The following is a 26,590-nucleotide window of genomic DNA, read 5'->3' as shown; positions in this document are numbered from 1 at the left end:
ACATGTTTACCTATATTAGAATAATTATTAAAATCCATAGCTACTAGGCAACATAAATAATAGTCCAAAATGTATGCATTTAGATTATTTATTTACTTAAGATCAAATAGTACAAAAACAAAAATAAGACAAAAAAACTGGATAGAAAAAAAATCTTTTTGATCTTCTCAGCTCCATGAGCTTTGAATTGATAGACGTGCCCATCTCCCCTCGGCTGGCTGACGGACACTTCTTCAATGTAGCATCTAGAGAAGACAAAAATAATAAGACACTATAATAATAATAATAAGAAGAAGAATATAGTACTTCATCAGGAACCCAAAGTGCTTACAGTACAGATGTGATCGGACACATATTTTTTGATAAAAGGTTGATCATTTTAAAAAATGCGTCATGTAAACATGTCAATTGGAAGATTCTGAAGATTCTGAAAAATCTGAAACGTGGCTTAAGAAAAGGAAAGTTAGGATCAAGAACTGAGCAAGCAATGAATTAGTATTATAGGTTCCAAGTAGATATAGTAACAATAATCCCTTATACAGTCTCAATTGATGCCTAATAAACATTGATACAAGTAGGCTATGGTTAAAGTGGTGAACTTATAAAATCCTAATGCGTTGAGAAGGGAAAACAAAACTTTTATACATTTACTCACCAATAATGATGCCTTTTTAACCCTTATGTGCTGTTGTGGCTTTTTTCAGCCACTAAGGGGTATTTTTTAGTCTTAATTTGGCCGTAACTTTTTCTTTGTTTCAGCAAATGGAATGATTTTTGGTGACAAATCTTATTTTGACACATATTTTGGGAAAATGCTTTGAAATTTTTCAAAAACTCAACAGTACACTCTGGGCAAATTCACTACCCTTTCGTTATGTTCGTGGCTGAAAAAAGCCACTACTTTAAACTGCTGTAAAAATGTATCAGATAAATATTTTTTTCAAATTTTTTTGCATAAATCTATTAACCGACCTCAGTCCTGATCAAAACTACTAAATGTTTAAAAAAATTCAGGATTTTAACTCTTTAATTGCCAAATTCATAAATGATGTCACTGATTTGGGAAAAAAAAACACAGAAAATGACTTATTTTCAATATAAAATATGATTGTGGACTGGATTTTTTTTCACCTTTTATCACAGTCTTGGACATGTCAAAGATTAGAAACAACATTGGTTTTGATGCATTGTTAGTTTTTGTGTAGCATCAGATTTTAACTTTTTCTCCCTCATTTACTGTTCGTGGCTGTTTTTGCCCCATTGACTTCCATTATAACCACATTTTTTGATTGCAAAGCCATGACACCATAAAATCATGCATTTTTGATTGTTGATGGTTTTCCCTGTTGGGAAGAGGTAAATGGTAAAATGGTAAATGGACTGCATTTATATAGCGCCTTCATAGACCTAATGGCCACCAAAGCGCTTTACATATTGCCTCACATTCACCCATTCATACGCTCATTCACACACCGACGGCGGTGTCAGCCATGCAAGGCGCCAGCCAGCTCGTCGAGAGCAGCTGGGGTTGGGTGTCTTGCTCATGGACACCTCGACACTTGGCCAGGTGGAACCGAGGATTGAACCACCAACCTTTCGGTTCGTAGACAACCCACATGAACCACTGAGCCACTGCCGCCGTAAAATTTGTAATTTTTACTGTTGATAACCAGGTGGAACCATTTAACCCTTTAGACAGGCCTGTGCAAAAAAAAGCTTAGTTTCTGGCTTTTACATGCAGTTATATGGAGTATAATAGCATATTACAGTGTGTATATGTGTGTGTGGGTGTGCGTGAGTGTGTGAGAGAGTGTGAGAACTCACCTTGATGCGTCTGAGAAAATAAAAATATACACTTCAGCTCTCAAAACTACATGGAGTAAACAAAAACAAAGTAAGTGTATTTATGCATCTGCTGCCTTTTGATGGTGAGAAATGCAGACTAAACAAAAACAAAGCAAGTGGATATAAACGCTTGTCATTTGATGGTGAGAAGAGCAGCAAGCAACATGAGAGAGGGCTTGACTTGTAGTGAAGTTTTAGAGATGATTATGCAGTCTGACCCCTCCAGCAAGCTGCAGGAGGTATTGTCTCCTCACTCTGACCGCAGACTCAGGACAGTCAGATCCTGGTTTGGATGTGGCACCCTCATCATCATCTCAAGCTTCCACTGAAGGCGAGGAGGATTCAGATGATCCTGGATCTGGATGGACTGGGAGAATCTTGAGAGGGACATGGTGGCTCTGAAAATCGCATGACCACTGCGATCATCCCACAGGCAACGTGTGGACTCCCCTCTGGATCTGTAGACGCTGGCCAAAATCAGTAGCCCCATGTTGGCACAGAGATCTGTGGAGTCCACCCCAGTCCAGTTTCTCATTGTGCGGTGCCCATGGAGGTTGGTCATGCTGACAATGAGGTCAGTCGTCTCCTCCGTAAAAAACAGATTGAACACAGAATCCATGTTCTGAACCATTGCGATAGCATAGCGTGTCAGCCCTCGACTCACGCCTCTTGCAGGCTGAAGAAAGGGAATTGTCTCCGCATTGGTGGAAAACCATACTTCACCATTTCTCCCAATCCACCCAGATCCAGGATCCACAGAATCCTCCTGCTTTCAGTGGAAGCTAGAGCTCCACTGAAGGCGAGGAGGATTCAGAGGATCCTGGATCTGTGGACTCCACAGATCTCTGTGCATGGGGCTACTGATTTTGGCCAGCATCTACAGATCCAGAGGGGAGTCCACACGTTGCCTGTGGGATGATCGCAGTGGTCGTGCGATTTTCAGAACCACCATGTCCCTCTCAAGATTCTCCCAGTCCATCCAGATCCAGGATCATCTGAATCCTCCTCGCCTTCAGTGGAAGCTTGAGATGATGATGAGGGTGCCACATCCAAACCAGGATCTGACTGTCCTGAGTCTGCGGTCAGAGTGAGAAGACAATACCTCCTGCAGCTCGCTGGAGGGGTCAGACTGCAAAATCATCTCTAAAACTTCACTACAAGTCAAGCCCTCTCTCATGTTGCTTGCTGCTCTTCTCACCATCAAATGACAAGCGTTTATATCCACTTGCTTTGTTTTTGTTTAGTCTGCATTTCTCACCATCAAAAGGCAGCAGATGCATAAATACACTTACTTTGTTTTTGTTTACTCCATGTAGTTTTGAGAGCTGAAGTGTATATTTTTATTTTCTCAGACGCATCAAGGTGAGTTCTCACACTCTCTCACACACTCACGCACACCCACACACACATATACACACTGTAATATGCTATTATACTCCATATAACTGCATGTAAAAGCCAGAAACTAAGCTTTTTTTTTGCACAGGCCTGTCTAAAGGGTTAAATGGTTCCACCTGGTTATCAACAGTAAAAATTACAAATTTTACCTCTTCCCAACAGGGAAAACCATCAACAATCAAAAATGCATGATTTTATGGTGTCATGGCTTTGCAATCAAAAAATGTGGTTATAATGGAAGTCAATGGGGCAAAAACAGCCACGAACAGTAAATGAGGGAGAAAAAGTTCAAATCTGATGCTACACAAAAACTAACAATGCATCAAAACCAATGTTGTTTCTAATCTTTGACATGTCCAAGACTGTGATAAAAGGTAAAAAAAAATCCAGTCCACAATCATATTTTATATTGAAAATAAGTCATTTTGTGTTTTTTTCCCCCCAAATCAGTGACATCATTTATGAATTTGGCAATTAAAGAGTTAAAATCCTGAATTTTTTAAAAAAAATTAGTAGTTTTGATCAGGACTGAGATCGGTTAATAGATTTATGCAAAAAAAATTGAAAAAAATATTTATCTGATACATTTTTACAGCAGTTTAAAGTAGTGGCTTTTTTCAGCCACGAACATAACGAAAGGGTAGTGAATTTGAACAATGCACAAGGGTTAATTTGGTCAAGGGCGACCAGCTGCTCCCCATCCCCTCTGGTTGGCTTCCCACCTTAAAGTAAAATTTCAAAATTATTATAAAAGGGGGTTAAAATGAAGCTTGTGAAAGCAATACTTTTTTTATATACACATCACATTTTCTTGAGGTGAAAGGAAATACAAAAATGGCAAGTAAAAAAGCGATGGTATGCCCGCACACAAACATAATTTATTCCACAGAATATTAATTGTTTTTTACGGACAGAAGAGATTAGGAGAATGTTTTGTACCATTCAGGTTGTTTTTCAGCAAAGTCTCCAGATCAAATGTGCCCAGCAGCAGATTCCACACCATGGCAGTAGCAGAGGTGGCAAGGAGGGCTGCTTTCCACACTTCTGCCTGGCAAAACACCCCAGAGCCCTTTATAACTTCAATCTGAAAAATAATTTATTAATTTATTGGCATTGTTTCATATTGATTCTTATGCTTAGCTTCCCAATAGTTTATATGTTTTTATGTATGAATGCAGATTAATGATAAAGAAACAAAATAATAATATTACACAAAATAATAATATGAAACAAATTAATAATTGCCCTAAATGTTCTTAAAGGAGAGGAGGAGGAGGATAGGGTGTCGGGGTGGGGATAGGGATATTTAATTATAAATAAATAAAAATTCAAGGGGGTTACTCACCGGTTGCACTTTTCAAAAGAGGAGGAATCTAAATCCTCAACAGGACTCCTTCCAGTCTTGTTCATAGAAAATAAAAATAATAAATTAAAGTGCAAATAACTTAAATGAAATAATTAACACTATCAATCAGCCCAACATCACAAGTCTCTACAGCTCTGCTAGAGAAACAATTTTAAAAAGCAAAATCAGAGGAACTTACCTTTTTGAGCAATAATGGCGAGGTAACTTTTCATTTGAGGTAATTCTAGAAAGAGGTTGTTATATAAAGAAAAAAAAAAACAATTACAATCACTTAATCAAAATAGTAATGCCCTAACGTTAATGTTTACTATTTGAAAGACATTTCCTGCAACTGTAAAGGCAAGCCCATTGATACGGCTCTTTCTTTCACCAATTTCGACCAAATTCAAACTCCACAGGTATTTTTTTTTTTCTGGAGCCGATTGCCTTCTTGAGCCGTTGGCAGAGAAGTAACGTTATCATTTATTCTCATGACGTTATGTTCTCTAGGCCATGACTTTTGATAACCCTCTACGAATTCCTCCAGAAAGAAACAAATAAATACACGTTAATTCTAAATTGAATCTTATCAACGGCTAAGTTATTTTAGCACCCACAGTATCGTTTTACCTCACCAGCTAACAACATAGGAAGTCTATGGGCTGAAACAGGTGTGTTTGGCAAAAAATAAATGCTAAGTTTATACTTCTGCCACCGCAATTTCCACCCTGCAAATAAATATAAAATTAGGAATACTTACGATTGGTGATAAGTAGGACTTAGAGGATCTCCAATGCTGAAATCGCAATTTTTACTCCCAGCCGTTATCTTCCGGCGCGAAACTTGACTTCATCTCATCGGATACGGATAACGTCAAGCGTTAGGCGGGTGACGTCATCAACTACGGGGCGCTGTAGCGGCCAATCGGCAGTGCAGCAGCATTCGAATTTATTAACCACTGTGAATTGCTCAGATAGATGGTGGGATGGTGGGATGATGATGATGATGATTATTTGAATGTACGTTCTATTCACTTTTTTTTTTTTTTTGACTGCAATGACCTTTCAGCCAGAAAAAAAACTGCATTCAGACAATACAGAAAACATTGCAATTTGCATTGCATTTGGTGGATGTATCGGTGAATGTGTGGATGTGTATGGGAAAGTGACTTGAAATTGGAAAAAGGGCTTTTTGGTAAAATGAAAAAACAACAAACCCTTTTGTTATACATTTCCTTCTTTTCCACTAAGTCATTCTGATATGTATATAAATATTTATTTATTTATTTGAGCAATATAGTGACATATACACTCTAAAAATGCTTTGGGTCAAACATGGACAAACCCAAATGTTGGGTTAAAAATGCAATTAAAAAAATGTACAGTTGAAAAAGTGAAAGTGAAAGTTGAATTTGGGTTAAAATTTGAAATTACATTTTTAACCAAACATTTGGGTTTGTCCATATTTCACCCAAATTTGGGTTCAAACAACCCAGCATTGTTTAGAGTGGATGAGCTACAAATGACCAGATCCTGCCATGAGCTACAGTATAGGATACTCTTGTATATAGCACTTATGTGTGGATATAAAGAAGCAATGCAGGAGACCTACAGTATATGGCCTGTATGCACATATATGCACCTAAAATTGCCTATATGTGTCATATATACACACATATGCAGCATATATCTTATCATATATGTGCATATATGCAGGGCCGTATTAAGAGCTCACTGGGCCCCGGGGCTATGAGTTACTGCAGGGCCCCCCCCCCCACCACTTTAGGTCACCAACTACATGAGCTAAATGTTATATTATTATAGCCTACGAGTCATTTTATCCATGATATACTTCACAGTTAAGTTATGTTACTTTTAACATGATTTTTTTATCATATCAAAATGTATTGACTAAAATTTCATAATTATTGTGACCAATTTCAATATCACCAAAAAATAATAGTAGCTTAAGAAAATAATCTCAAGCTTACTGATGACAAGAGTCACAAATTAAAATAGAACAAAGGCACAATAAATCGACCTATGAAAAACTTAAAGCACTGAATAATATTATATAAAGTAATCAAATATACAATACATGGTTTTCACTATAAATTCAACATTCATTCTTGTTAATTTTGCAAAAGTAATTCAGTCAAATGCAGTAAATTACTTTCTTTCTGATGTTTGATTAACATTATTGACACACATGGCGACAGCAGCTTTATTAGCGGCGTCTGTCACTTTGAGACCTCAGAGTCGGATTCAAGTGCGCTGTGCAAAACCGTCTCAAGTTCACCACAGTCTATGGTTCACCTTGGTCTTAAAACCAGCATTTACAAAATAAATTCTCCCGCTGCTCACTGTGCCTGAGCAGTTTGAAATATTTTGTATCCAAACCACAACGTTTAAAAACGCGTTTAAATGATAAACTTACATCATGATGGCGCAGCAAAATTTAAATATTTCTACCGGATATATTATCGCCAGTCCTTTAGGCGAATATAGAGTTTAATCAAACACAAAAAGCAAAATTATACATCCATCAAGTTAATATTCAAACTTACCGAAAGTTTGTGGGGTCGATGATGACGCTGTGTTTTAAGAATAGACTAGAATGAAGAGAAGAGTAAAGGCGATTTATTGGTTGATATATAACCTATTCTAATAAGGCGCAGGCAGCAATCATCTATAGGCCTACGTGCAGCAGCAAGTCGGTCGTTCACAAGTTAAATATAGAATAAATATATTTGTCATATCAAATTAAAACCTGACGTTTCAATTTACCATGCCCTGCTCAGAGCCGTTGGCCCTGCATGCCTAGGGGGTTTGATTGACAGGTGGCCTGGCCAATCATAACGCCGAATACGCAACTTTGTCCGACAACAAAGCTGTCAGTCGGTGGACATGAACTTGAAAACGGTAATGTTTAAATTACTTAAATGACAATATTTGAAAGTTGAGACTTTGTTTCATATCAACAGTAAGCTGCTCTGAACTCTCTCTCGTAATCACTCGGTGTAACGTTAGTCTTTGCCCCGCGAAGTATTTTTCACTGCGTGAGTGCATGAGAACATGATGTGCGTGACTCGCGAGAGCCGCCTGGCTCGTGGCCCGTCCGTCACATAGTACCTAAAAAAGGCGGGTCTTTGCGAACGTCTCTATTAATGATAATGATTCCATGATAAGGCAAAGTGCAACTAAATAACAGGGATAATTTGTGGGGGACGTTGCGTGGTAAGGCTTTGGTAATCAGATGGCTTGCAGTATCTGCTCCACAGCCAATCACGGGCCCCCTCCTTGCTTGGGCCCCGGGGCTTAAGCCCCGCCTAGCCCTATGGTTAATGCGGCCGTGCATATATGCACCTAAAATTGCCTATATGTGTCATATATACACACATATGCAGCATATATATTATCATATATGTGCATATATGCTGTATATATGCAGCATATATGTGCATATAAACTGCATATAGGTTTCATATATGCGCATATATCCTCATATAGTTTCTTTCCATGTGGGAAAGCCAGGTTAGCTTAATCACATTTACACATAGCCAGGTATTTAGAGAAACAAATATGCTAGAATCAAATATGGCAAATATGCAGAATCCACAGAATCGACAACAACGAATAACACGTGGAAGCCAATCAAACTGTAAACACAAACTGGCGCTCACATGACATTAAAGAACCAGCCCGCTGGGACTTCTGAACTAACTTTCTGCATTGGCCGGGAATCGGACCCAGGTCTCCCGCTTGGGAAGCGAGAATTCTACCACTGAACCACCTTGAGTGATCGCTAAGAACAGCTAGTGAGGTTACGCTTCATGGGTTGCATAAAAGATAAAAAATAAGGAACACTTGTTGTTCTTGAGTTAGCAGAAGTTACATACAAAAGCTTTAAAGAACCAGCCCGCTGGGACTTCTGAACTAACTTTCTGCATTGGCCGGGAATCGGACTCGGGTCTCCCGCGTGGCAGGTGATAATTCAACCACTGAACCACCAATGCTCGACAACCCCAAACAGACACGTCCTTGAGTGATCGCTAAGAACAGCTAGTGAGGTTATGCTTCATGGGTTGCATAAGAGATAAAAGATAAGGAACACTTGTTGTTCTTGAGTTAGCAGAAGTTACATAGCAAAGCTTTAAAGAACCAGACTGCTGGGACTTCTGAACTAACTTTCTGCATTAGCCGGGAATCGGACCCGGGTCTCCCGCGTGGCAGGCGAGAATTCAACCACTGAACCACCAATGCTCGACAACCCCAAACAGACACATCCTTGAGTGATCGCTAAGAACAGCTAGTGAGGTTATGCTTCATGGGTTGCATAAGAGATAAAAGATAAGGAACACTTGTTGTTCTTGAGTTAGCAGAAGTTACATAGCAAAGCTTTAAAGAACCAGACTGCTGGGACTTCTGAACTAACTTTCTGCATTAGCCGGGAATCGGACCCGGGTCTCCCGCGTGGCAGGCGAGAATTCTACCACTGAACCACCAATGCTCGACAACCCCAAACAGACACGTCCTTGAGTGATCGCTAAGAACAAGTAGGGAGGTTTTGCTTTATTGGTTGCATAAGAGATGGAAGATTAGGAACACTTGTTGATCTTGAGTTAGCAGAAGTTACATAGCAAAGCTTTAAAGAACCAGACTGCTGGGACTTCTGAACTAACTTTCTGCATTAGCCGGGAATCGGACCCGGGTCTCCCGCGTGGCAGGCGAGAATTCTACCACTGAACCACCAATGCTCGACAACCCCAAACAGACACGTCCTTGAGTGATCGCTAAGAACAGCTAGTGAGGTTATGCTTCATGGGTTGCATAAGAGATAAAAGATAAGGAACACTTGTTGTTCTTGAGTTAGCAGAAGTTACATAGCAAAGCTTTAAAGAACCAGACTGCTGGGACTTCTGAACTAACTTTCTGCATTAGCTGGGAATCGGACCCGGGTCTCCCGCGTGGCAGGCGAGAATTCTACCACTGAACCACAAATGCTCGACAACGTCAAACAGACACGTCCTTGAGTGATCGCTAAGAACAGGCAGGGAGGTTATGCTTTATTGGTTGCATAAGAGATGGAAGATTAGGAACACTTGTTGATCTTGAGTTAGCAGAAGTTACATTCAAAAGCTTTAAAGAACCAGCCCGCTGGGACTTCTGAACTAACTTTCTGCATTGGCCGGGAATCGGACCCAGGTCTCCCGCGTGGCAGGCGAGAATTCTACCACTGAACCACCAATGCTCGACAACCCCAAACAGACACGTCCTTGAGTGATCGCTAAGAACAGCTAGTGAGGTTATGCTTCATGGGTTGCATAAGAGATAAAAGATAAGGAACACTTGTTGATCTTGAGTTAGCAGAAGTTACATACAAAAGCTTTAACCCCTTAAAGGGTTAGTTCACCCAAAAATGAAAATTAAGTCATTAATTACTCACCCCCATGCTGTACCAACCCCGTAAGACCTTCGTTCGTCTTCGGAACACAAATGAAGATATTTTTGATTAAATTTGAGAGCTGTATAACTACCACATTGGCTCCTAAAGGACTGCCTCTTGACGGCCCAGAAAGTCAATGAAGAAAATGTTTAAATATCCCAAGTGACTACCGTGGCTCAACTATATGTTTATCAAGCGACGCGAATACTTTTTGTGCGAAAAAACAAACAAAAATAACAAGTTTATTCGACTATTTCTTTTCTTCCTTGTAGGCCAGAACGAGACTTCCTTAGATTTCCACGACGCATGCGCGAGAATTGCGATCTGAAGTAGTGTAAGCTGGTGTGAGCAGATCGCAAATCTCGCGCATGCGTCGTGGAAATCTAAGGAAGTCTCGTTCTGGCCTACAAGGAAGAAAAGAAATAGTCGAATAAACTCGTTATTTTTGTTTGTTTTTTCGCACAAAAAGTATTCGCGTCGCTTGATAAACATATAGTTGAGCCACAGTAGTCACTTGGGATATTTAAACATTTTCTTCATTGACTTTCTGGGCCGTCAAGAGGCAGTCCTTTAGGAGCCAATGTGGTAGTTATACAGCTCTCAAATTTAATCAAAAATATCTTCATTTGTGTTCCGAAGACGAACGAAGGTCTTACGGGGTTGGTACAGCATGGGGGTGAGTAATTAATGACTTAATTTTCATTTTTGGGTGAACTAAGTATTTTCTGGCACATGTGATGTTTGAGAACCTAAAACCCCATTTCTCCCAGTTGACATGGCAACACATAATCGGCGTTATCAGAAATCTCCACTTTGGCCGGAGTTTTTAGAAATAATCGTTTTCTGTGGAAAAAAAGGGTGTTTTGTGTAAATAAGAGGCCAAACCGCAGGAAAATATCTGCATCTTCCTTTTGCGTAAACGGGGCATTACACTCACATATACCCTGAACTCTCGGTTGACCCAAACCTTGCTTACTCAAAGTATGCTGGTTCCAAAAATGCATCCAGGAGAAAGTTCATCCAACACAGAGTATGTTCAATGTTAACACACCTGGGGCCTATACCATGAAGCCGGCTTAGGTGGCTAGCCAGGGGTGCGTTTCCCAAAAGCATCGTTAGCAAACTATGGTCGCAAGTTCCGTCGTTACCAAAAAAGTTCAATGGCAATTGTGACCAACTTGCGACCATAGTTGGCTAACGATGCTTTCGGGAAACGCACCCCAGGTATATTTCAGTTTAGTTTGTGCCAACCCTGGGTTTTAGGCACCATGAAAGTGGTTTGGCTTTTAGCAGTGTTCATCGCCATAGTAACTTACGCTCCACGGCTAACCAGGGGCCTATACCATGAACTCGGTTTAAGTGGCTAGTCAGGTATTTACAGTTTAGTTTGCGCCAGCCCTGGGTTTTAGACACCATGAAAGTGCAGTAGGTGAGTGCCATAGCAGTGTTCATCACCATAATAAAATACGCTCCACAGCTAACCTGGGGCCCGTTATCCTGGATTTGATTGTTGGTAATTTGTCATGATCTTGGATTGTTTGGTTCTTCGACGCTCATCCTTGACTTGCTGTCATATAGCAACAGGTCCGTCAGCTTGAACCTGCTCGCGAGCAGGCTTATTTCATGTTAGCAGGATTAGATTGCGGCTGATACGGGAAGTCCTTTAGCGCAGCGCGATAGTGTAGCCTAATTTCTAATTTTTAGTGTAGCCTAATTTTTTTTTCTCGTGAAACGATCGTCGTGACTCGTGAGGGTGTTGTTTTATACATTATTATTTTGTTGGAAATGCACATTAATGTTCGATTCGATGTCAGGCTTCAACGACAACACAAAATGTTTGCATTGCCCTAAAATTCTTTGCGAGTGGCTTCCTTTACACTATTGGAGATGCGGGGAACTTGATAAGCTGTCTGTCGTGCCATTCGCAAAGTTTACCTAGCGCTCTTAGTTTTGTTTTTGTTTTTTTTGTTTTTTTGCCAATTTAGGGTATATTATAATTTTTAATGAAGATAATACAATCATGATGACCATGGCGATTATGACTTACAGTCCCTCAGGCTTAACTTACGTGATTGGTGCCATACACTGTAGACTGCACATGTGTTCCCATCAAGGCCTCAATGAAGGGATTTTGTGAGCAGAAAGGGGGCTTACTATATAAATGTGCAGCCAAGTTACTATTACAATTTTTTAATATTCCAGATTAGTAATATTATATCAATATTTTTAAAAGGCAGTTGACTGAGTAAAATCTCTTAGATGGTGTGTGACCATGTTCCATATCACAAATCAGTTTGAAAGTAAAATGGCCAGGATCTGTGTGTCACGGGAACACACAGGGAAACAGGTGGATCCTAGTGATGTTACGTATGACACTGAAGCTTCGAAGCGCGTATCACATATGCGACACACTTTCTAGTGAAGCCCCGTATCGGGGTGTGTATTGGTTTTCCCAGAGTCACGTGATCGATGACAAATGAAGCCTCACTTTCTGTCCGATCACGTGCGAGTTTCGCTTTGGGTGTCAGAAGCAGGGCCGTATTAAGAGCTCACTGGGCCCCGGGGCTATGAGTTACTGCAGGGCCCCCCCACCACTTTAGGTCACCAACTACATGAGCTAGATGTTATATTATTATAGCCTACGAGTCATTTTATCCATCTATGATATACTTCACAGTTAAGTTATGTTACTTTTAACATGATTTTTTTATCATATCAAAATGTATTGACTAAAATTTCATAATTATTGTGACCAATTTCAATATCACCAAAAAATAATAGTAGCTTAAGAAAATAATCTCAAGCTTACTGATGACAAGAGTCACAAATTAAAATAGAACAAAGGCACAATAAATCGACCTATGAAAAACTTAAAGCACTGAATAATATTATATAAAGTAATCAAATATACAATACATGGTTTTCACTATAAATTCAACATTCATTCTTGTTAATTTTGCAAAAGTAATTCAGTCAAATGCAGTAAATTACTTTCTTTCTGATGTTTGATTAACATTATTGACACACATGGCGACAGCAGCTTTATTAGCAGCGTCTGTCACTTTGAGACCTCAGAGTCGGATTCAAGTGCGCTGTGCAAAACCGTCTCAAGTTCACCACAGTCTATGGTTCACCTTGGTCTCAAAACCAGCATTTACAAAATAAATTCTCCCGCTGCTCACTGTGCCTGAGCAGTTTGAAATAATTTGTAATTTTGTATCCAAACCACAACGTTTAAAAACGCGTTTAAATTATAAACTTACATCATGATGGCGCAGCAAAATTTAAATATTTCTACCGGATATATTATCGCCAGTCCTTTAGGCGAATATAGAGTTTAATCAAACACAAAAAGCAAAATTATACATCCATCAAGTTAATATTCAAACTTACCGAAAGTTTGTGGGGTCGATGATGACGCTGTGTTTTAAGAATAGACTAGATTAGAATGAAGAGAAGAGTAAAGGCGATTTATTGGTTGATGTATAGCCTATTCTAATAAGGCGCAGGCAGCAATCATCTATAGGCCTACGTGCAGCAGCAGGTCGGTCGTTCACAAGTTAAATATAGAATAAATATATTTGTCATATCAAATTAAAACCTGACGTTTCAATTTACCATGGTTTGATTGACAGGTGGCCTGGCCAATCATAACGCCGAATACGCAACTTTGTCCGACAACAAAGCTGTCAGTCGGTGGACATGAACTTGAAAACGGTAATGTTTAAATTACTTAAATGACAATATTTGAAAGTTGAGACTTTGTTTCATATCAACAGTAAGCTGCTCTGAACTCTCTCTCGTAATCACTCGGTGTAACGTTAGTCTTTGCCCCGCAAAGTATTTTTCACTGCGTGAGTGCATGAGAACATGATGTGCGTGACTCGTGAGAGCCGCCTGGCTCGTGGCCCGTCACATAGTACCTAAAAAAGGCGGGTCTTTGCGAACGTCTCTATTAATGATAATGATTCCATGATAATGCATGGAATATAAGGCAAAGTGCAACTAAATAACAGGGATAATTTGTGGGGGACGTTGCGTGGTAAGGCTTTGGTAATTAGATGGCTTGCAGTATCTGCTCCACAGCCAATCACGGGCCCCCTCCTTGCTTGGGCCCCAGGGCTTAAGCCCCGCCTAGCCCGATGGTTAATGCAGCCGTGGTCAGAAGGCTCGAACTTTAACGAGTCAATGTTGCCTCAGTCTGGTTGATGGATGTTTGAGGAGAGTGCTGTACTTTGAAAGTTAATAAATATAATTCATTAAATAACCAAAATTTATTTTTCACCACTTAGTCTTTTTTGTTTTGTCTTTTTGTTTTTGCAAAATCTTTGCACTTTGGTGGATTTAAGGTTATTTGGTGTTGGTATTTGGGTTTAGGGTGGGATTAGGAGCGAGGGGATAGGGTGTTGGTGTTCGGGGTTTGTATTAGAGCAATGGCAACAGCCAAAAAAGAGTTATATGTTAGAGTGTGTGTTAGAGTACAGTGTGTGTGTACAGAGAGATAGACTATAGGCCTACATTAAATCTTATTGAATAATATAAGCTTATATTATATTTTATTGTCACACTTTAATGGGAAAATGAATTTATCAAATGAACAAAACACAAACATGTAAGGTTTTTATTTGTACACATAACATTGAAACTGTAGTGTGTTGTGGTTGCTTCATCTGCTAGAGCTTCGGCTGCTTTATTTTAAATAAGCACCAGATGGCGGTGTTCTCGACACTCTCGAAGCTTTGAATCTTTTCCCGGAACAGTCAGGGGAAAGCCTCATTGCTTCATGAAGCTTCATTTCCCCATCCCTAGTGGATCCAAATGTAGCATATTTATTATCAGGGCAATCCAACTCATAGTCATCCATGCAGGGGTCAAAATCCATTTTAGCAGTCCAATAATTAAATAAACAAGAAAAAAAACAAGAACAGGCAAGAAAACAGACCTCGGAAGTGTTAGTGACATTCAGCAACGAATCCGTACACAAACTAACACAGACAGGGAATATATACACAGAACTAACAAGACTAACACAGAACAGCTGGGAACAATGATTACAGGGAACAGCTGAGTGCAATGAACTGATGAGTGACAGTGACAGACAGAATGCTGGGAAATGCAGTTCCAGAAATACATGACACAGAGCGGAAAGAGGACATCTAGTGGACAAACAAGGAAACACAACCAGACACTGTGACATAACCCCCCCTCTACGGAGTGGCTACCAGACACTCCACGACAACAACTACAACACAATCACAAGAGTTCAGGAGGGAGGTGGAACAGTGGAGGATCAGGGGGAGGGATGGTGGGCCAGGTCCGTGAAGGGAGACAGGAACAAGGGGTGAGGGCTTAACCGAGGACCAGGGCGAGACACAGAGTCCATCGGGTGACCAAGGCGAGACACGTAGTCCATCGGGCGGCCAGGGCAGAGCAGACCTTTCGGGTGGCCAGGGCGGAGAAGACCCCTCGGGTGGCCAGGGCGGAGAAGACCCCTCGGGTGGCCAGGGCGGTGAAGACCCCTCGGGTGGCCAGGGCGGAGCAGACCTTTCGGGTGGCCAGGACGGTGAAGACCCCTCGGGTGGCCAGGGCGGAGCAGACCCCTCGGGTGGCCAGGGCGGAGCAGACCCCTCGGGTGGCCAGGGCGGTGAAGACCCCTCGGGTGGCCAGGGCGGTGAAGACCCCTCGGGTGGCCAAGGCAGTGAAGACCCCTCGGGTGGCCAGGGCGGAGCAGACCTTTCGGGTGGCCAGGGCGGTGAAGACCCCTCGGGTGGCCAGGGCGGAGAAGACCCCTCGGGTGGCCAGGGCGGTGAAGACCCCTCGGGTGGCCAGGGCGGTGAAGACCCCTCGAGTGGCCAGGGCGGTTGTGGTGAGCAGGACGGCCGAGGGACGTGAGAGAAAGTCGCGAGGCCGGTGTTGCGATTGCTAATGAGCAGCACCTGCGAAGCACACCGGTCTCGCATCTCTCACGAAGGAGCGGAGCCATAAAGGGGGGGCGACGGAGTGGATGATCGAGAGAGGAACAGGCCTGCTTTTGTTTGTGGTTCATATTTTATTTGGTAAGCCAGCAGTCGTCCGCGAGGGGCTGCTGGCCGGTATTTTATATTTTATTTTCGGTAGCCAGCAGTCGTCCGTGAGGGGCTGCTGGCAGGTATTTTGTTTGTTTATTTTGTTTAAATAAAGTTTTATTTTTCATTATTATCCGGTTCCTGCCTCCTTCTTCCCTGAACTTTGTTACATTGGTGCCCGAAACCCGGGAAGAGGGAGGAACGCGCTGTCCGAGGGTCCTCGCCGCTGTGGGGAATCCGCGGTGCCATCGAGCATGGTGCGCGAGTCGCCGCCGCTCGCCGTGGGCCGGAGCCTGCTGCCGTCCGCCGCAGATGGGGAGGAGCAGGGAGCGGGGGACTCGCGGCCATGGACGCTCGAGGTGGGGCGCTGGGGTGAGTTGCCGGTGGGACGCCCGAGCTCGCCGCCGACCGCCTGGGAATGGAGGGGCGGCTGCCTTCCGGGAGGGAGAGGAGGAGTCACCGCCGCTCGCCGTGGGCCGGAGCCTGTTGCCATCCGCCAGTGAAGGGGAGGAGCAGGGAGCGGGGGACTCCTGCCGTCTGCCCAAGGCACCCGAGGAGCCGTCGCCGTCCACCGGGGGCGGGGGAGCGTCGAGGCGTTCACCGAGGGCCATCCAGCGTCGCCGCCGGGCACCGCGGAGGAGATCGCCCAGCTGGTGAGGGACAAGATGGCAGCGCGTTGTGGGAGCCGGACTATTTTTTTTTTCCTCTCTCCCCTCTCTCGTGTCCGTCGCTCCTCAGGCTTCCGTCTCCGTTTCCCTCGGCTCGTCGATCCATACCCCCCAGGGATCGCCGCCGCCGGGGGGGGGAAGTAGGCACAGTCTCGGGTGTACCCCCCGGCCTGTGAGGGGTGATGGGGGTATGTGGTGAGCAGGACGGCCGAGGGACGTGAGAGAAAGTCGCGAGGCCGGTGTTGCGATTGCTAATGAGTAGCACCTGCGAAGCACACCGGTCTCGCATCTCTCACGAAGGAGCGGAGCCATAAAGGGGGGGCGACGGAGTGGATGATCGAGAGAGGAACAGGCCTGCTTTTGTTTGTGGTTCATATTTTATTTGGTAAGCCAGCAGTCGTCCGCGAGGGGCTGCTGGCCGGTATTTTATATTTTATTTTCGGTAGCCAGCAGTCGTCCGTGAGGGGCTGCTGGCAGGTATTTTGTTTGTTTATTTTGTTTAAATAAAGTTTTATTTTTCATTATTATCCGGTTCCTGCCTCCTTCTTCCCTGAACTTTGTTACAGCGGTGAAGACCCCTCGAGTGGCCAGGGCGGTGAAGACCCCTCGGGTGGCCAGGGCAGTGAAGACCCCTCGGGTGGCCAGGGCGGAGCAGACCTTTCGGGTGGCCAGGGCGGTGAAGACCCCTCGAGTGGCCAGGGCGGTGAAGACCCCTCGGGTGGCCAGGGCGGTGAAGACCCCTCGGGTGGCCAGGGTGGTGAAGACCCCTCGGGCGGCCAGGGCGGAGCAGACCTTTCGGGCGGCCAGGGCGGAGAAGACCCCAACTCGGGCACAGACACCGGCTCAGGAACAGACACAGTCACAAGGACAGACACAAACACAGACATAGACACTGGGTCCGGAACCGACATGAGCTCCAGCTCTGGAACAGGCACTGGCTCTGCCTCCGGCTCAGGAACAGGCACTGGCTCTGTCTCCAGCTGAGGAACAGGCATTGATTCTGCTTCCGGCTCAGGAACCGGCACTGGCTCTGCCTCTGGCTCGGGAACAGGCGCTGGCTCTGCCTCCGGCTCGGGAACAGGCGCTGGCTCTGCCTCCGGCTCGGGAACAGGCGCTGGCTCTGCCTCCGGCTCGGGAACAGGCGCTGGCTCAGGAACTGACACTAAAACAGACACAGTCACAAGAACAGACACAAACACAGAAAAAACGCTGGGTCCTGAACCAACATGAGCTCCAGCTCAGGGACAGGGACAGGCACCGGCTCAGGGACAGGCACCGGCTCAGGGACAGGTCTCTCCAACGTCTTAATCAGACGCTCCAGATAGTCCCAGCTCAGGGATACAGACGGGACCTGACCAGTCTTTCGTCGGGCAGACGGGACGTGAACAGTCTCTCGCTGGGCCGACGGGACGTGGACAGTCTCTCGCTGGGCCGACGGGACGTGAACAGTCTCTCGCTGGGCAGACGGGACGTGAACAGTCTCTCGCTGGGCAGACGGGATGTGAACAGTCTCTCGCTGGGCAGACGGGACGTGAACACCCTCTCGCTGGGCAGACGGGACGTGAACACTCTCTCGCTGGGCAGACGGGACATGAGCGGTCTCTCGCTGGGCAGACGGCACGTGAACAGTCTCTCGCTGGGCAGACGGGTATTTCCTCCTCCTTCTCCGTCGTTCTTTATGGTGAGGTATAGGCTCCAGGCTGGACAGGACCAGCGGTGAAGGAAGCTCTGGGCTGAGCATCACCGGCCCATGGTCGGAGAAAGACCAGAGTGGAGAGTGATTCCGGGGCTCACTTCTAGGACCTCCTCTCCTGCGGCCTCCACAAGTCCCAGAAAACTTGGCCAGACGGGTTCCCCTAAAAGATTCCCGGTCATCGGTGGCCGGGTTCTCAGGGGAATTGACCACCTTGACCTCAGTCCGGCGGGCCAATAAGGCAAAGCCCTGAAAAATGTTCATGCTACTGGATCCATTATTTGACGGATTCGTTCTGTCACGGGAACACACAGGGAAACAGGTGGATCCAAATGTAGCATATTTATTATCAGGGCAATCCAACTCATAGTCATCCATGCAGGGGTCAAAATCCATTTTAGCAGTCCAATAATCAAATAAACAAGGAAACACAACCAGACACTGTGACACTGTGCATGACTCAAGAATTTTCAGAGATTCACATTTATGCACATTATTTGAACATGGTTAGGAAAAATATAAATATCAAACTCACGGTATTACATACACTTGAGAACTGCATTTTTCAATTATACATACTGGTGATTACAACAGGATCCTGCATGGAGACAGGTGTTTTATGACCCCATTCCCTGACCCAAACCCCAGACCAGTTACAATGCAGCTCTAGGACAGGGGCACACAATGAAATGACCTTTGACCAACTAAAGGGAAGATTTCAGGGTCTAAAAAGCCAGAGGATTGCACCTGACAGGGCCTGTGACATTGCATGTGCCATATTACACAACATTGCCAACATCAGAAAAAAAATGTGTTTAATTAAGATAAAAGACAAGACAAATTTGCAAAACTCTATTTGCTTAGAGTTTTATTTCAGCAGTTCTTTGTAATGAAAAGTCAGTTATTCAGTCATCTTTTAAAAAGAGATATTATGCAAGGTCAGCAATAGTACTCTGTGTGAAATAGTGTATTTTACTCTGAAGTTTATTTTGAAGCAACGCTATTTCTAGTGCAATTTTTTCTTAGTCAAGTTCTGTTTCTCCCCCTGATTTTTTTATTTTTTTTCAAAATACTATATTTTTTGTTGAAGACTTGGAAACGAATTTCACCCTGTGTCGTTTGTGTCACATACGCCTCATGCAACAAATAAAAAGGAAAAGTTGTCTCTACAGTGCCCTCCCCTGTATCACTGCTGTGTGTAGACTCTTCCGTATGCCTTTCTGTACATGTGGACTCCTGTCAGAAATAATAGGCATAGGAACAAGTATAAATCAATTAAAGCCATCATTTAAATTAAAGTACTTCCTCCAAAGGAAAGTCATCTGAGAAGTTTTCTTCACTCTCCAGTGCAATGTGATTAATAACTCATGACAAAATATTTTTACTTTAACACAAGATTTAACAATTAAAATGACTAAACCAGCCAATTTGGATTATAGGCCTACTTAAAGGTTCTATATGTAACTTTTTTTATAAAATGAATCCTTTTTTTATTCCCTGTGTTTGAAGGGGTTGTAATCACACATTGCAATGATCCACTTTTTGGGTTTTGCTATTACCTCTGAAGGCCAATATTCATATTTATATGTGAGGTCTCCGGGTCAGATTTCCTGCGAAATCCATCAGATGTGACGTGCAATCGCGCTCCCGAGCCTATTTATCCTTATTACAGTCTATGCGACCAACGGCACTTCAGCTGACAACATGGAGTCTGATAACAGCCCAAAACGTCCTGCCTCCAGCACAACACAGACTCAAACACAAACTCCAAAAAGAAAATAAAAAACAACAAAAAAAAAGTTTTATCTGCTGAAGCTCGTCAGGCAAAACGTGAATCTGATTGACTCCGGACAAAAATGCGGATCAACATTGTCAGCATATCAGTAAACTCTAGTGAAATAGCAAGGTAAACTACATGAAACATGAAATGGATAAAAAAGAATGTTCCAGGATAACAAAACGTCGGTGCTTTAGGATGTAACTTATTTTATTTACTAGATCTACTGACGAACGTCTTCACCCCACTACTATCATATTGTTTATACACATTTCCAGACACGTTTAGTACAGTAATGTTACTTCATACGATCTTACTGTTACACTGAAATTGTTCACTAGTCTAGTTCACTAACCGTGTTCGTTGTCATATTATACATTCACCTATGTTGACATTGCTGATTGTGAAAGATACATGAATAGTTAGTGAAATGGCTTATGCTATATAACATCACATGTCGGCTAAATGCAGTTTATTGTAACATTATCATGGTACGAGCACAGAGCATTAGTACCACAGTGGGAGTTTACATGAGTTTCCAGCATGTTGTGAGTCGAGATGCTTTCGCCGCTGCGTTGAAAGTCTCCGTGTGGCCGGTAGTGAATGCTCGCTCTTGAGATCTAGCACGCACAAGCACACGAGCACGAGCACTGTTGTTGCATTCTGAAACATCACCACTAGAGGCAGCTAAAAACCGCATACAGCACCTTTAATTTAATTGCAGCAACAAATTATTTCACAGTGTACAAAGATAATTTAAAAGTGCAAAACGCAAGTATCTGAGTTTTTGCATAACTAGTCCCCCTCTGGCGACAAGCGAAACTGCAACTAGAGGTCATGGAACACACACACACACGTTTGCACGAGCCGGTCTCTTTGGGGCTGTTTACACCTGGCCACTTCATGCCTTTTCTCAGATCGGATAGCTATCTAATTTATCAAAACGATTCCATTTACACCTGGTCACATACGTGTTTTTGCAAAATGGATATAAATCCGATCTTCAATTCCCGCACTATATACAGATTTAATGAAGTGTACATCACCGAAAGCAACAGATATGAGCTGCATTTTATTAATCATCGGCTAATTTCAAAATCAGCAAAGACAGCAATAAGAGAGAGCAGCAACAGCCCTGGTAAGATCATTTCGTTTCTTTACTTTTAATGAAGATAGTGTTAAGCGTCTCCGAGTCTGCGACTTACTTTCACTTTGATTTGCGATAGATTGCGGCGCGCTGGCTTGATGAATAGGCACTCAGCTGCTCATCTGAGGTGATGCGCGTCGTCAAATATGACTAAAATAACATGACATATAGCCTGGTTTCAACAACCAGATGCATTTATACTTGTCCAGTTTCGTCTGGAATGCGGCCCAGACCACGTCCTCAAGTGGTTTGAGCGATCGGATTCAAATCCGCCATGAATGCGTTTCGGAGGGCAACCTGGTCTTTTCACGATCGAATAGCTATCCGATCACAGAAAAGGCATGAAGTGACCAGGTGTAAACAGCCTCTTTTAATCCATCGTCTACTTTTGTGGAAAGTTGACTAAAGTTGTGTCGCTCGAGTTGTCTTCTCTGATACGGAGAATGGCGGCGAATACACAAACCTAACCTGCCAGTCAGTCATAGCCAGGCGAGCGTGAACGCGCATGACGTCACGCCCAGTCTCAAATTCGAGGGCGAATCCCTCTTACTCATTTCACTGTACAGGATTATAGAGGCGATTGCAGTGATCAGAGAAGGGCTCATTCAGCCCATCAGGCGATTTTTTAAGCATGTATAGGTTAGAAAACAGCTATTTTTAACATGAAATATTGCGCAATGCAACTTTAAATCTCATTTCCCAGTGATGAAGGTGTTGCTACTGGTCCCTGATGTGGGTTTGGAAGAGATGAACCCAGGGATGCCCTTCACAACAGGGCAATTCACAATCAACCCAAGGGTCAGCTCTTCTGCCAGGGTGCAGGAGTATTGTTATTTTTTTTCTCAGCCTTTTTCCTGGTTGCTTTTATAAATAGACAATCATTTATGTAACAGTGCCTTTTTAAAAGAGACTAGTAGGCCTATAAGGCCTAGTAAAATTACCATTAAGTAGAATATTTTTGTACTTCACTTTCACCATGTCCATTATTATAACGTGGTGACTCTGACATTACAATGAACAAAGTAATTATGAAATTATGAAAATAAAAATAAAATAATAATAATAAGTTATCAAAACATCTAACATGGCCACCACAAACGCATTTAATTTGTCTTCTACTTTTGCCAGCACTCTCTCCTGACTTTTGCACATTTTGAGGTGTTCCCTGGCGTTTTAATCGAAGACTGAAATTCGGCATAACCTTCCATTAAAAGCGCTTGCTCTGCTTGGAAGAAAAACTGGGCGTGTTCTTTGGCCATGCTGAACAGCCAATAGCAGCGTTGCTGATCACTGTTTCTACTATCGATTCATGTACCCTTTTAAACCAATGCGAGAACGTGCAGATATCTCAGATGACTCAATCCAGCGATACTAATCATAACCAGCAGGAGTGTTCGAAGAACCCAATTAGCCGGATCATGATGAGCACAATGATATTATCTTGGATGTCTCATTTGATCTCGGATGTTTTAAGCAACGTACAAAGAACGGGCCCCTGGTCCGGGTCAGGTTATGTGCATTCCGGGTAAGAGGTTGCAAAACAAACTTGGACCAACCAGAGGTGAGCAAAGTGAAATATGTCTGACGTGATAAAGTCACTCCACCTGTTTCTACCCCAAATTAGAGGTCACTACATATCAAATGATTTTTAAAGACAAAATGGCATGTCAAATGTCTGGCATTTAATAATGCTTATTTAAAACAATAAATGTGTATGATTTAGATATTTTTTATGTAATTATTATATCCTTAATTGATCACACATGTATAATTTTAGTTCATCAATTATTATTATGCAGAGTTTAAATTAAGTCAAGTCAAGTCATATTTATTTATATAGCGCTTTTCCCAATACAGATCATATCAAAGCAGCTTCACAGTGATAACATGAAAGTAGTACAACACAGATCAATAATATTGTTAAATATTAAATATTAAATAACCCCAACTAAGCAAGCCAAAAGCAAAGCAACAGTGGCAAGGAACCAAAACTCCATCAGATTGGATGGAGAAAAAAACCTTGGGAGAACCCAGGCTCAGTCGGGGGCCAGTTCTCCTCTGGCTAACATTCATATTGTTTATATATATAAATATTAAATATAAATATTGTTTATATATGAAACGGCGCCATGACATATCGCCGGCATTGAGTCGTCTCTTCACAGGCGTTGGTCTTCTCATCACAGGCGTTGGGGCATCCGAAATCCCCGTGAGAGGCTGGATACAAAACTGGACCTGACGAACGCCATTTTTCTTGGGACAAGCGTCCCGAGATAACAGCAGAAAGGCAGATGGGAAATAATTAGCATAGCTGATGTTCATAATGATTTCCATTATACAAGAGTCGGTGTTAGAAAACCACTATCTCACAAACTCTCCGCAACCAAAACTCTCCGCCCCCCAACCATACGCGCCGACCCGTTTGTCTAAGCAGTTTCAGTGGCAAACAGTTCCGTATGACATAACAGAGGACTAAAAGGTAAGCATTATGTGAATGCTTGACTAAAGAGATGCGTCTTTAATCTAGTTTTAAACTGTGTCAGCGAGTCAGAGCCTCGGACCGTATCGGGAAGGCTATTCCAGAGTTTTGGAGCTAAATGCGAGGACGCCCTCCCTCCTTTACTGGACTTAGATAACATAGGAATGACCAGAAGCCTTGAATTTAGTGATCTTAAGGAACGCGGTGGATTGTAGGGCGAAAGAATGTCCGTTAAGTACATAGGAGCTAAACCATTTAGGGCTTTATAGCTCAGTAGTAGTACTTTGTAGTTGATACGGAACTTAATAGGTAACCAGTGTAGAGATGATAAAATTGGTGTTATATGATCATATTTTCTTGACCTAGAAAGAACTCTAGCAGCTGCATTTTGTACTAACTGTAGCTTGTTTATTGAGGATGCAGGACAACCGGCTAATAAAGCATTACAGTAATCTAGTCTCGAGGTCATGAATGCATGAACTAATTTTTCTGCATCAGAAACAGCATGTTACGTAGCTTAGCAATGTTTCTAAGGTGGAAAAATGCTGTTTTTGTAACATATGAAATATGATTTTCGAAAGACAAGTTGCAGTCTAGTATAACACCCAGGTCTTTTACTGTAGTGGATAAAGTAACAGGACATCCATCTATATTAAAGTTGTATTGTAAGAGGTTTTGTGAGTAGTTTTTTGGACCATTAAATATATAAAGGTAATATAAATACGCTTTACAGTCAATTAACTTGACTAAAATGACTACGTGAGCATACATGCTCAATTCTCTCTATATAGTACCTTCAACTGTATAAACTAACTTCACAACTTTTACTTGCACTGATATAAAGTAGTGAGACTTTCTTTTAGCTGTCCTCTTTCATAGACAGCAATTTTGTGCTTGCTGTGTAAATTTGTTTAAATTCGTAATATATTAATACTTTTATTGCGCTGTATTTTAACAGGTTTATTATAAAGTATGTTTATACTTTTATTCTCACGAGAAATGAATTGCAGTTTCACTCTTTCTCAGCATGTGATTGGCTGTTCGCTACTGATGTCACACCTAAACTCAGGATCAAAGCCTGAGTTGACAGAGAGAGTTGATGATCAGCATCATGGTACCAACAAAGCCTGGTGGGATTGGTTTGGTTTTGTCAACTACTAATCCTGGAACCCTGAATTTGTTCAACTACCATCATGGTACAGGCCCCAGGTCCGGGGCAGTTTATGTTCCAGGTAAGAGGTTGCAAAAAGAACTTGGACCAATCAGACGTGAGCAAAGTGACATATGTCTGACGCAATAAAGTCACTCCACCTGTTTCTTCTCCAATTGTCACTATATAGCAAATGATTTTAGTAGACTGATGTTTATTGACAATAATAATTTTGTGTGATATAGATATGTGATTACAGCCCGTTCTCATCCTTTAGCGTCACATAGAACGCTATATGACAAAACGGCGCTATACTACGCACATGGCACCCTTTATCGTTAATATTCACGCGAACCCAAGGCGTCATACATCCTTTAGCGTAATATCAGACTACCCTACCCTACCCCACACCTAAACCTAACCATCACAGCGCGTGTTATATTAACGATAACGGTGCCATGTGCGTAGTATAGCGCCGTTTTGTCATGTAGCGTTCTATATGACGCTAAAGGATGAGAATGCGTTGGTAATTATTATTCCCTTAATCAATCACTTATATATAATTTTAGGTTATCAATTATTATTACGCACAGTTTAAATGAATAAATATATAAAAGGTAATATGAATACACTGTAGAATCAATAGATAAAGCTATAAAATGACTACATGTGAGCTTAAATGTTCAATTCTCTCTATACCTTTATCAACTGTATAAACTAGCTTCCCAACTTTTACTTGCACTGATATAACAAGACTTTTTATTTTAGTTGTCCTCTGCCATAGACAGCGATTTTCTGCTAACTGTGTAAATTTGATTAAATTATTATTATTTTTTTTTAAATCTCATAATATTCTTCAGAATAGGGAAGTGATTGCACTGCTCTCGTGAGAAATAAATCACAGGCTGCGTTCAGAATCGCATACTCAATGAGTAGGTACTTAATTTCAATAAGTATTTACTCAACGAGCGCTAAAAGAGTAGGTAGGCTACTTTATAGCCAAATCTCGTTGAGTATGAATGCGAACCGGACATCTGCCATGTTGACGTGATCATGTGACCTACGACGCGTTATCACAAGCGCAACACAACGATACGTTTAATTCATCTACTGTATCTATAAGTATCTTGATATTGATGAAACTTGCTCATTTTGTTGTGATATTGTTGAAGAAACAGCTGCTCATTTATTTTTTGAATACATTTAGGGTTGATATAAGTTGTTATATTTTAAAATCCACTAATGTGACCAACAGTGTTATTCTTATAACAATATTTTTTTTATTAAGAAACCCCCCAAATTTTCTTCTTTAAGTTTTCCTTTTTCTTGATGAATTTATCTAGTTTCATCCCTCAGACATATAACAACAACAAAACAAACATTTTTTTTATGTATTATGAACCATTTTGAAGATATTTAGCCTTGTTATTGTTATATTTCCTGTGTATAAATATAATTTTATGATGTCATATTATGATGTACACAAACCAATGATTTTTAAATTTTCCATTTTGTCATGATTGTTACATACAACTATGGTATCATTCCATGATCTTGTATGTAATAAGTTAAAATTAT

General features: G+C 42.2%; 1 protein-coding gene and 5 non-coding genes across 6 annotated transcripts in view; all 6 read right to left on the bottom strand.

Annotated features, from left to right (window-relative positions):
• LOC148976494 (uncharacterized) overlaps window positions 1–26,590 on the bottom strand; it is a 279,697-nt gene that overhangs the window by 250,900 nt on the left and 2,207 nt on the right. The window lies entirely within an intron of this gene.
• Window positions 8,780–8,850, bottom strand: trnag-gcc (transfer RNA glycine (anticodon GCC)). Its single transcript has one exon. It is a non-coding gene; the product is annotated as a tRNA-Gly (tRNA).
• Window positions 9,027–9,097, bottom strand: trnag-gcc (transfer RNA glycine (anticodon GCC)). Its single transcript has one exon. It is a non-coding gene; the product is annotated as a tRNA-Gly (tRNA).
• On the bottom strand, window positions 9,274–9,344 carry trnag-gcc (transfer RNA glycine (anticodon GCC)). The gene has a single exon. It is a non-coding gene; the product is annotated as a tRNA-Gly (tRNA).
• Window positions 9,521–9,591, bottom strand: trnag-gcc (transfer RNA glycine (anticodon GCC)). The gene has a single exon. It is a non-coding gene; the product is annotated as a tRNA-Gly (tRNA).
• On the bottom strand, window positions 9,768–9,838 carry trnag-gcc (transfer RNA glycine (anticodon GCC)). The gene has a single exon. It is a non-coding gene; the product is annotated as a tRNA-Gly (tRNA).

Source organism: Pimephales promelas, chromosome 13, assembly GCF_988280905.1.
Source record: "Pimephales promelas chromosome 13, fPimPro1.hap1.1, whole genome shotgun sequence".
Taxonomy (NCBI): Eukaryota; Metazoa; Chordata; class Actinopteri; order Cypriniformes; family Leuciscidae; genus Pimephales; species Pimephales promelas.
The sequence above is the reverse complement of the archived record's forward strand: the minus strand, read 5'-3'. Positions and strand labels throughout refer to the sequence as shown.